This window comes from Miniopterus natalensis, chromosome 12 (assembly GCF_054644295.1).
Source record: "Miniopterus natalensis isolate mMinNat1 chromosome 12, mMinNat1.hap1, whole genome shotgun sequence".
Lineage (NCBI taxonomy): Eukaryota > Metazoa > Chordata > Mammalia > Chiroptera > Miniopteridae > Miniopterus > Miniopterus natalensis.
Window position 1 is genome coordinate 31,889,548 of NC_142092.1, and position 12,216 is coordinate 31,901,763.

At 39.9% G+C, this 12,216-nt stretch overlaps 1 long non-coding RNA gene across 1 annotated transcript in view; it reads left to right on the forward strand.

Annotated features, from left to right (window-relative positions):
* LOC107538146 (uncharacterized) overlaps positions 1–6,366 on the forward strand; it is a 33,049-nt gene extending 26,683 nt beyond the window's left edge. The window contains exons 3-6 of the long non-coding RNA XR_015715438.1: positions 1,639–1,776; positions 1,890–1,965; positions 2,208–2,338; positions 3,726–6,366. This is a non-coding gene — a long non-coding RNA (uncharacterized LOC107538146). The remainder of the gene's footprint in view (positions 1–1,638; positions 1,777–1,889; positions 1,966–2,207; positions 2,339–3,725) is intronic.
* Positions 6,367–12,216: the final 5,850 nt, after the last annotated feature.

The window sequence follows — 12,216 nt, forward strand, 5'->3', positions numbered from 1 at the left end:
AGCTGTTTATACCCTACTCTTTCTCCAGATACTGGGAGATTAGGCTCTGAAAAAAGTGACTTTATTCGCTGGAGTGGTTTATGAAAAGCTCTGCCATTTTGACAAGACAGGCAGAATGCAAGCAACTTAGAAGGCAAGAATGCAAGATAGTAAATTTAAAACCACGAAGGACTGGTTCAAAAACATGGCAAGAGTTACACACTGCATAAGGCAGAACTCAGAAGATCACAGAGCCTCAGAAAAGATGCTGGTGGGGATGGTAAGGGAGATTCAGGAGAAAACTTACCTACTGGAGTAGGTGTGTAACATCTGTGGATATAGTTTATTTTCTACTTTTTGTCTATTGTGGGTGGTGGGTGTGTTTATCATTTACTTTGTTGCTCTATAACTATTTCAGTAAGTTCTGGCTCTTCCACTTAGTGGCAATATGATTTGGGGTCAAGTTTCTTTTTCCACAAAATGAAGGCAATAATAGCACATAGAATATGGGCTATTGTGAGGATTAAATGAGCTAACACATTTAAAGAGTATAGAGCCAGGCCGGGCATGGCTGAGAGATTGAGCACCGACCTGGGATCCAGGAGATCGAGGTTCGATTCCCGGTCAGGGCACGTGCCCAGGTTGCAGGCTCCATCCCAGTGAGGGGCGTGCAGGAGGCAGTCGATCAGTGACGACTCTCTTATCATTGGTGTTTCATCATTGATGTTTCTAGCTCTCTCTCTCCCTCTTCTCTCTCCCTTCCTCTTTCTGAATCAATAAAGATATATTAAAAATAAGATAAAACATTCTTTAAGAAAAAAGAAACTGGTGATGTCTTCCCAAGTTTTACAGGGAAAAATAAATAAATAAATAAATAAATAAATAAATAAATAAATAATAGAGCACTGTCCAAGACAAAAATATTAGCTATTATTCCTATCATCATAATTATTATAAGTATGCATAAGCTGCTCTTCATTTGAACAGCTGTTAAAATCCCACCTTCTCAATACTTTCAACAATAAAGATACTTTTTTTTTTTTAATTCCACCTTATTTCAAAATACCTTCAGGTCATTTCAGTTTAGCCAACATTTACTGAGTGCTCATTAGATACCAGACCCTGATGTGACACCTATGATACTACAAGGAAGACATTGATCTTGCCCTTGAGTAGTTTACTTCTTGTAGGGACAGCAAACTCATAAGTAGATTATTTCAGTTTAAGGCTGGGCTATCCAATACAGTTACCACTAGTCACTTGTGACTATTGAATGCTTGAAATGTGGCTAGTCTGAACTGAGAGATGTTCCACGTGTAAAAGACAATGGATTTGAAGACTTGGTATTATAAAAACTCAAATATACGAAGAATATCAACACGCCCCACTTCTTCTTGGACTGAATTGTTCAGGAAGGGAAAGGGGATAGGATGAGAAAGCTGTTTTTCTCTTGTGACTTTTAATTTAGTGAATTATACTAATAGGTTTTTCTAATATTGACTCATTCTTGGACTTTTGCAATGTGCCCTACTTTGATTTTTCTATTCTTTCATTTAAGGTTTCTTGGTAAGTTAATTTATTTTCTGACCTGTCAAAGCTTTAGAATGCTAGAAATTTTCTTAGACATTCCCTTAATTTTATTCCCTTTGATTTCTATAGGGAACTGGCTTCTTTGCAGTTTTCCAATGCCTTTGATTTGGGAGATGTTACCAGCATGATGACTGCATTTTCAGTGGTGAAAATTTTTTGCTATGTCCCAGAAGCAAGGAATTACAGCGGTGATACATAACTTTCACAGTAAGCTATACCATTATTTGTAATACCCTAATGAGTTTTTTTCATAGAAACAGAACAGAGATTGCTAACATTTCCTGAAATTCCCCTCACCTCCCCTTCCCCCCCAAAAAAAGGGAAAGAAAAAAGAATTCAACTAAATGCCTGTTCATCAGTGCAGCACTGAAAGGGACCAGCCTTAAAGAATAAATGGTGAGTCAATATCAAAACCACTATCCTTCATCTTCTTCACAACCAGCCGGACCCCAAAGAATGCCTTGGAGCACACAAGAGGGTTTATTGAAAAGATAAATCTGCTTTGGAAAGCATTTGCACTTTCAGCAGAGATGGAATTTGGCAAAGTGCCATGTAGATATCTATTATTCTGCAAATCATAGTTATTGTCAGCAACCTGAAACCTGCAACAGGTCTTAATGGTCAAATAACGGCCACAGTTTTGTTCTTCAGGATTGCCTTTGTGCTCTATCCAGTTGTCACCATCGCTTTGGCTTCTCTAGGCCTGAAGCGCATAAGTTGCTGATATTTACTTGGGCAGTGTTTACAGCTGGAGGCAACCATCTTACAGGTATGATTTTCTTTCTTGGACAGAAGGCAAATCCTGCATTGCTATCCTTTTAATATTGTATTATTCACACTTTCTTCCATATATACCACCAAGCCTCCCAACCAATTCTGTCTAAAGATGATATTACTTGTTATGTATGTAGATTCCTCCAAAAAGATCTACATATGCCCGTGTGCTCATGCACACGTGTACACACACATATGACCAAAGCTAATAAAAGAGATGAGGGTAGAAAAGATGATACTTTTTGGTTATGAGGTTTAAATTTATTTTAGCATGACCCCTTGACCCTTGGGGAACTATGCCCTTGTGTGTAAATTGCATGCTTTAGCTATGTCATTGTCTCCGATAACCCACACAGAGGGCAATCTAATTATCCAAATAGAGAAATGTCTAAAAACAGAGTAAACAGAATTTGCATTTTGGAAGCATGCACACTCACAAACTGGTAAGTCACATTCATTTCAGAGGTGCATCAACTGGAATATTGTTTGAGCCTGTGATTTGGGACATTTATTCATGCATTTGACAAATATTTATTGAGAGCCTTCCATGTCTAGACACTATCCTGGATGCATCAATACGCAAAGACAAACATGATTCTTGCTGGTAAATTTAACAACTGGTTTTCCAGGAACAGAAGCCCTGATTTTTTTGTATTTTCCATTTTCTGTTGTGTAAATACTCCCACATTAGCAAATGTCAAGCTATCCATGTTCTGCATTGCCTGGCACATAGTAAGAGATAACACACAAAAATGGCAACCATCATCATATCTTCATACCTTGATCATGATTATTATGAATAAGAAGCTCATGATCTATGTAGTGGAATTTGCCTACGATATGTACTTAAGGGAAGGTATATAATAGTGTAGGAAAGCTGAGAAGGGTCTGAAAGCATATACTAGATATGGTTACCTTAGAAAGACGGGGAATTGAGGGAAAGTTAGGCAACAAAGTGGAATTTTCTTTTTTCTTTCTTTGCTAAAAATCTATAAAGCTCGAATTGTCGTGAGTATGTATTACTTTTATAATTTTTGAATTAAGAATTTGCATTGCTCCAGTTGAACAAGCATAGCTCTCACATGATTCTGCTCAGTGACCAAATATATAGTGGCTACAAGGCAGTTATTTTGAGACAATCGGATACCAGAATATATGAATTATTGTATGTGATTGGAAATGATTGTTAAATAGTTTTCCTGGTGAAAAGTGACTTAAACTATTGATAGAAGATAAAACAGAATGAAAACACTTGATAAGTATTACAGTAGCTGTAGAACAAACCACCTCAAAACAGTAGCTTAAGACAATGACAATATGTATTTTGCTCACAGGTGAGTAATTTGGGTGGGTTTTTCTCTGTTCTATTTGGCATCAGGTAGGGTGACCAGAAGGCTGAAGAGTGGAATCACCTGAAGAGTCACTCATGTGATACTGGTGGTTGGCTGGAACCCCTACATGTGGCTGTGTTCCAAAGGCGAGCCTCCCAAGAGAGGGCCAGGTGGGAACTGTATCACCTTTTATAACCTGACCTTGGAAGTCACACAGCCATCATTTTCTCTCCATTCCTTTATTCAAGGTACTCAGAAAGCATTACCCAAGAAGAGAAATAGACTCTATCTCTTTAGGGTGAAGTAGAAAGTTCTGCAAGAACGTGTCGGACTGGAAATATTAACACGGCCATTTTGGGAAAATACAACCGGGCACAGTATGTCTTCTTCTTTCCGATGTCATCCACGCCACATTTCTGCAGCGCAAATATGGGAAATTGGCCAGATCCTCTCGGCTGCCCAGCTGAATGTGAATAATGCAACCTCACTTTTACTCTAAAAACCATATTCATGCATTGTGAGAGCTGTACTTATTAACTAAATTCAAAAGAATTTTAATATTATAAGATTATGTTTCCCATGCCCAGCACAGCTATGATTTTTAAAGTAATTTTCCTTTGTACTGTCAAATTTATCTTAATCTAAGAAGGCACATTGACAAATTACAGGGATGGTGAAAGTCTACCTTTGTTTTGTCTGACTCAGGAAATGTGGGTTTGTATTATTTTTGTCTCTAAGCTTACTTCTCAAATGCAAGAAAAAGAAATGATGGAACATAGAAAGAAGAATCATGAAATGTTTTGCTGTGGAATTCCAAATATTCCTCTTAAATGCATATCATTATCTCATTCAGTTGGTTGCCCTTTTGTTTTGTTGATGGTTTATTTTGCTGTGCAGAAGCTTTTTAGTTTGATGTAGTCCCATTTGTTTATTTTTGTTTTGTTTTCCTTGCCTTTGGAAACAAATTCACAAAAACACCACCACAGCCACGGATGTCCAGAAGCTTTAGTGCCTGTTTTCTGCTATGCATTTTGTTGTTTCAGGTCTTACATTCAAGTCTTTAATCCATTCATTTTGAGTAAAGTTTTGTGTATCATCTAAAGTAGTGGCCCAGCACTATTTATTAAAGAAACTTCTTTTTCTTCATTTTATATTCTTAGCTACTTCATTGTAAATTAGTTGTCCATATTTCTGGGCTCTCAATTCTGTTCCATTGGTCTGTACATCTTTCTTTCTGCCAGTACCATATTGTTTTGATTACTGTATCTTTGTAGTGTAGTTTGAAATTGGGAAGTGTGATACCTCCAGCTTTGTTCTTTTATCTAAGGATTGTTTTGGCTATTTGGGATCTTTCGTGGTTCCATACAAATTTTAGGATTTTTCTATTTCTGTGAAAAAATGCCATTGGGATAGGGATTGCACTGAATCTGTAGAGTGCTGTAGGTAGTATGGACATTTTAACATTATTAATTCTTCCAATCCATGAATACAGAATATCTTTCCATTTATTTGTATTTTCTGCAATTTCTTTCAACAATGTCTTATTTTCAGGGTATAGTCCTTCATCTCCTTTGTTCAGTTTATTCCTAGGTATTTTATTCTTTTTGATGGGATTATGAATGGGATAGTTTTCCCCCATTTCATTTTCAGATAGTTTGCTGTTAGTATATAGAAACGCAACAGAGTTTCCTATGCTGATTTTGTATTCTGAAACTTTATTTGTTTACTATTTTAAGTAGTTTTTTTGGTGGAGTCTGTAGGGTTTTCTATCTGTGAAATCATGTAATCAGAAAATAGTCACAGTTTTCTTTCTTTCCAATTTGAATAACAGTTACTTATTGGTGCTAGAGAGAGCTGTTTTCCTTTTACCTAGAGATTAGGTTAAAATCCTTAGAATGTTAAGTCTAGGGGGGATTTTTAAAGTGTCCAGTCCAAACAAAGCTTTGAGTAGGGGGCCCTGTTCTCTAAGAACCTTCTTCTAGTTTTAGGTCTAGAGTTCTGCTTTGTAATTCCTCTGTCTGATGATTATGGAAAGTTCTTAGATATTTCCTGCCCCATTACTTTGACCTTAAAATAGTCTTTAAGCCAACTTAAATGTTCTAGATGCCATAGATGGATAAGTTCCTTAGTGCTCAGCAAAGTGTAGGATTATTGGGGGTCAAACCAACTGTAGTTCAAGCCTCAGTTCTGCCACCTCTTAGATTTGAGGTGGTCAAGTTACTCAACATCTCTGAGTCTTTTTATTTATTCAGGTCATTCACAAAATGACCAGTGTAAATGTGGTTTGCACATCTAGAGTGTTCCAGCATGGATGCTGTATTGTTAAACAAAACAAGCATTGTTCCTGCTCTGAAAGGGCTCAGCTCCTGACAACACACGAGAATGAATTACCAATTACAATCAGAAGATAAGTTCTCTGATAGGGATAGCCCAGGCTTGGAGATGGGGCATACTGTGCAGGCAAGACTTTTGGACAAATTACATCAAAGCTGAGATATATAGAATGACTAGGACTAGTCAGACGGTTAAGAGTAACTACAAGTGGCTTAACTTTCTTCCCAGTAAAACAGAGACTCATCTACCTTGTGAGGTTATAGTGAGAAACAGAGACAATGAATATAACTAATACCACCAGGACTGTGCCTGACAGTTCGGTGTTTGGCCAGAAAACATGTATTGAATAGATACGATGCTGAGCAGTGGGGATTCAAAAATAAATAGGATGCCATCCCCATCCCCCTGGGTCTTTGAGGCCAGATGTCTAGATCTAGCTCCTCAGGCTGCCGCTGATATTGCTCGTGTCCCACTGTATTGTACTTGCCAATTCACGTCCGAATCCTGAGACCAGCAGCTTGGCGAGGCCAGGAATGCCTCTCTCTCGTTCAGTGTTGTATCTTGAACACTTAGCTGTGCCTAGTGCCCGGGACCTTTGCCTTTCATCTTATGCCCTGCGGCAGATGCTCTCAGTGCCCTGCCATATCCTTTATCCCTTACCTTTTCAGCTGACACCTGCCCAACTTTCAACCACTAGTTCCCATATTTATTTGCCTGAAGGTTTGCTCTGGCTGCTGAGGCCCACTCAGCTCACACGTGAGGGAGGGAGGCTGGAAGTTGGGAGAGTTAAGCCCCATCTCAGCTGCCCTGAGCAAGGCGGGGTGACTCTGAGACAGCTGCTCTGGTTACCCCATGGCAATAAGTTGATTGATAACTTTTTCTCCATTATCTGTTTTCCCTCCTTTATCTCACTTCCATACCAGTGATTCCTGGGATTCCCCCAATTCCCAAATAAACCACGTATACCTGAATCCCTGTTTCAAGGTCTGCTCAAACAGAATTGCCACTCAGCATCCAAATCCCTCTCCTGTATTTAGGGAATTCTGCTACCTATAAATAGGGCATCTCCCATGATAGAAACTGAAAATGTAAGATGCATGTTCGGCCAGGGGTGGGCCCACGACCTTGGCTTTGTCAATCAGATGCACCCATTACGGTCTCTAAATTGGGAGCTAATGTCATGAAATAGGAAATGTCCAGACTTGATTCTGTTGACAGATAGTGACAGAGACAATAATTTGAATGGTAACTTCAAGCATCTAGTGTTGGTGACACATGGCTTCACCCAAACAGTGGACTTGGAGGGTTCTGAGCACTGCTCCTTCTCTTGTGATCTCAGAGCACAAGGCTCCTTGATCTCGCCAATATCTTTCTAATCATTTTCTTTCCTGCCAATGTCAAGGTTAGTTTTTGTAGCTTATAACTAAGAATGCTGTCTGTGTCAGTCAGGATAGAGCCAGGAAAACAGTCCTCTAGGTCTTTCAAGCTGATGATATTTAATACAGATAATTAATTTAAAAGGGAATGGAAAAGCTGGACAGCCAAATGGGGAGCAATGAGGTGGCCCATAGATCAGTCACAGCTAGAAGCTGCCATCACCCCTAGGGGTGGAGAGACAGTGAAAGAGGGGAGCCCACAGTCGGACAGGAGCTAGAACCGCAGTAAGGACTGGTGGATGGGTGACCAGTGAAGCGCCACAGGAAGGGTGGTGGAGTAGGAAGTATCTGGCCTTCTCCTTTTAATCACCTTTCAGTGCTACATGGTCTCTTTCATAAATTATAACCAGAAGCTAGAGGGCAAGGGAGCCTGCGATACAGAGCAGAACAGGGGATGGGCCAGAAACAGACCTGAAAGCCAACTGGCAGTTAACATGCACATGTACTGAGAGCTTTTTGACTGAATGAGTGGAGAGACTAAGCAAGGAGAGGGCTGAGGTCAGAATCTTCTGCTACCAACTCTTAAAGGAAAGGGCAATAAGAGGATCTCCCTACAGAGAACTAATCAGAGAGAGAGGATAGCAAGGCAGGGCTAGTGCCCTTGACTCCAAAGCTCTGAAGCAATCATATCTGCCGGATTCCTAACTGGATTCCCACCAAGTAGACCTCCAAATTACACATCGCATCTAGACAGGAAACTCAAAGCACTTATGCATGAGCCTTCCATATCACAGCTTCTAATCCAGGCCCTTCCCTGGGTAACTGGCTTATTAAGTGAGCACAACAGTGCTTGCCAACTTCCACTGGGCAAGGTGAGAAGCATTGAACAATGAAGATTTTTAAATACCTGGCAAAATAGAGAAATGTGCTACAGCAGGTCTTCATTGATAAACTAGACCAGTGCATTCACTCTCAGTTTGAATTTATGGGCCCGTCCTCTCTGACTTCCATGAACAAATGGAGGAGTGTGATCTCTTTGTTGGTGGCAGTGCCGCCTCACTGCGTAACAGAAAACAAAGGCCTGTGTCGGGCTGTGAGAAGGGACATGGTAGAATGGAAAGAGCATAGATTTGAGAGCCAGGAGGACCCCATTTCAATCTCAGCTCTGCTGCTCATTCCCCTTGTGGTTTTAGACATATTTTAAATAAACTGAGCTTTAGTTTCTTCCTGTTTAAAACTGGTATCATAATCATTCTTGACTGAGAATTGTAATTTTTATGTTTATGTGGGCAAAGCTTCTAGCACAATGCGTAGCACAGAATGAGTACTTTATAAATATGTGTTCCCTTCCTCAACCTCCCTTCTTTTTGCCATAGCTCTGACATAGGGGGAAAAGTGAGAAACAAACTGAGATGCTTTATAGAAAAAATGGCTAGCTAGCATGAACTGGTTTTATAGAGAGATGCTTAAAGGATTTAAAACCCCAATCTCAGTACTTCTGCTTATTGTTGTAAACACCAGAATCCACAGGCATTATAAACCCAAGGCCATTTCCTCAGAATTTCAGATGTTCTAAAATAAATTCATCTGCACTTATTTGTTTCTTTAAAAATCTTCACTTCCCACAGCTGTCATAAGTGCTATTCGTTTACATTTCGTGTGGGATTTTGTTCTCAGGTGGTGTCTTGGTGTTTTTGTGACCCAAGCAAGAAGTCCCTGGGACTTGACCACACTGTTTTTTCCTGACACAGCCTGAAACAGGATCGCCTCTGGGCCCATTAGCAAGGAGCTGGCCTCTGCTCTGGGTCAGCAGCAACACAGGGTGTTGCCAGGTGACTCCTCAAAACACAAGACCCCCCCCTCCCTCTGGGTTTCTGCAGCAGCTGTCTCTAGGTCAGCTGTTGAAATTTCAGTTCCTCCACTGAAATCCAAACACATCTGTCCCCCAGACAGGAAAAAGCCCTAATGAAGTGACTTCCTCCATGCAGACTAGTCTCGTGGTTTTGTTCAGCCCTTAAAGATGGTGTGGGGGCTGAGCACCATGGCGGAGCCTGTCCCAGCATGGACGCAAACCCCAGTAAGGGGTCACTGAGGCAGAAAAGTGCCAGCCAGCATTGCACCTGAGGGTGGGCATTGGGCTCTTCCCAGCCTGGCTTGACTTTGGAGCTCAGACAAAATCAGGTCTCACTGAGGCCTCTTCCTTGAGTGGACAACCTGTACACCCCTCCAACAGCCATAATAGTCAAGACGCTATTTTTAACACCTCAAGTAGAGTGATGTGTTTAGTTGTTACAATTGCTCTGTGAGGCAGGTACATTATGAGCCTCATTTTATTGATGACACATGTGAAGCACAGAGAGGCTGACTGACTTGGATAAGATCATACATGGCAGAACCTGGATTTGAACCCAGGCTGTCTGGTTTCTGCATCTACATTTCCAAGCTCAAGCAATACAACCTTTAATGTAACTTTCTACGCTTGCAAATCTACCAGATGACTCATCCGTCCCTTAATGTCATCTGGATAGGTGTTTTCTACACCTATAGCCTATTGTCTAACTTATTTTCACTGTTATCCAAGGAATTTCCTTCATCTCCCTCCTGCGTTGATACTGGTTTTTCTTGCTTGCTTTGCCTCATTGCTTTAGATCAGGGGTGGGGAACCTCTGGCCCTCAGGCTGTAGACTGCCCATGAAATCATTTGGTCTGGCCCTGCCAAGGCAACCACAGGCAGGACTCGAAATTCAATAAATCTGGCAGCTTTTTCATAGCTAATTTTTAAGTTGATAATTTTTTATGGCCCGCGAATGATGTTACAGATATCCAAATGGCCCTTGAAAGGAAAAAGTTCCCCCACCCCTGCTTTAGATGGAGAACAGGTACATAGGAGGTAAGTACTTTTTAGATCTTAAATGTCAGGAAACATTTGTATTCTATCTTGCCAGCACTAGGTATGGTCTTCACTGCCATTCTTATTCTTGCTTATCTATATAACACCTGTTTTTTCTCTCTTTCTTGAAACTTTTATTATCTTCCCAGTGTTCTGGAAGTTTACAACAGTGGTGGGGATTTTTCTCATTTATTGTGCTGGGCTCTCTGTGGGCCATTTCAATCTGAACACATGATTTTCGGGTCCAGGAAATGTTCTTGTAATATTTCTCTTGACATTTGTTTTCTTCTATATTCTGTTGGTAGATTGTTGGGCCTTCTTGTTTCATCTCTTTTCTGATTTTTTAAAAAAGAATTTGAGCTGTTTTCTTAGCTTTATTTTCTAAATCTTTTACATATATGTATATTTACAAAATATACATATAACATTTATGTAATTTACAACCTGTACATATATTACAAATATATATTTATAATTTTAGTATCACATTTAAGTTTTTAAGAACTCTTTTCTTACCCAAATAATTATCTCTGCGTATTCTTGTTCTTTTTCTTAATAGCACCCTGACTTTGTTTTAAGGGTAAATAGCTTAGCTTAATATAGTGTCATTAAAGTGCTCTTTTTAGTGTGTAGTCTCTAAAGTTTTCTTTCTTGTTTGATGTCTCTGTCTTTTATGTGAGAGGCTTTCTGTTCATACTTTAAAGTCATGTTTAAAAAAATGCTGGTTGGAAGCTCTGTGTGCTTGGACTTGGCTTGTCAACTGTAGAATAATTGGGTGATGAGCTGACTTTTTATTGGGAGATCTCTAATTTCTAATTGTCAGTACCTATAGGCACATGAGCTGTTTATCTGTGTACAATTTTATTAAAGTCTGGTGAAGGTTAATTATATTATGGCAGCATAAACAGCTTAAAATTCCATGTCAGGTATGTGGGTTCCTAAAGCTCTGCCTCCTGCCATATTGCTTAGCATTGTCCTCTCTCTCCACTGCTTATTCATTTTAATGCAGAGCTGACTGGTTCATGCTGACCCATGTCCTCAGAGCAATCTTTCTACCCCAAACCAGCTTTACAAATTGTTTTCCTGAATGAAGCCAGTTCTTTCAAAAAGAATTATTGCTCAGTTTGTGCCATATACGCAAACATCAATTGTTGGGTTATAAACTCTAACAGCTACGTGATAGCTATTGGCTAACTTGACTTCTGGACTGCTGCCAACTTACATGTAATTCTCATTTCCTCATAATGAGTAGAATGGATCTACATGCAATAATTACACATTAAGATCATTACATTTATCTCGAAGTACATCAATCTCCTTTGTTTTCGTGACTCTGCTAAAAACCTCATGTTTATTTTTCCTCTTGATGGGTGTTGTTGAGATTTTCTGCATATGGGAATAGTCACACTGGGAAGTCCCATCTATTGACTTTCAATTTGACTCTTTAGAACCCCTTTACAAACTTATTGTTAAGGGTTCCTTCCCAGCCCTTAAGTGCTATAAAAGCATGGTAGGTGTGGATATAGCTGGGTCCTTAGCATGATTTTCTTTATGGGGAATCAAATACTTGATTTGCTGGTCTTATCTCACTAGACCTCCTAGCAACATCTGATACTGGTTTGTTCTCTGCTTCTTGAGGCTTTCCAGCACACTACAGTGGCCACTTTTTCTGTTCTCTTTCGTTAAGACCATCTTTTCAATTTCCCTCTTTTGTGAGAGTGCTTCAGGATCTTGTGCTCCTCTCTTCTAGCCAGTTCCTATTCATATGCTGATGACTCAGACTCTGTGTTTTGTCCCCAAGACCCCTAATTGTAGTTGCCTGCTTGACATCTTTACAGAGATAGATGTTCAATAGACATCTAAAGCTTAGCATGGCCAATACAGAACTAACTACCCCTTACATACCTCTTTCTTCCCATTTTGTAAAATGGCACCAACATCC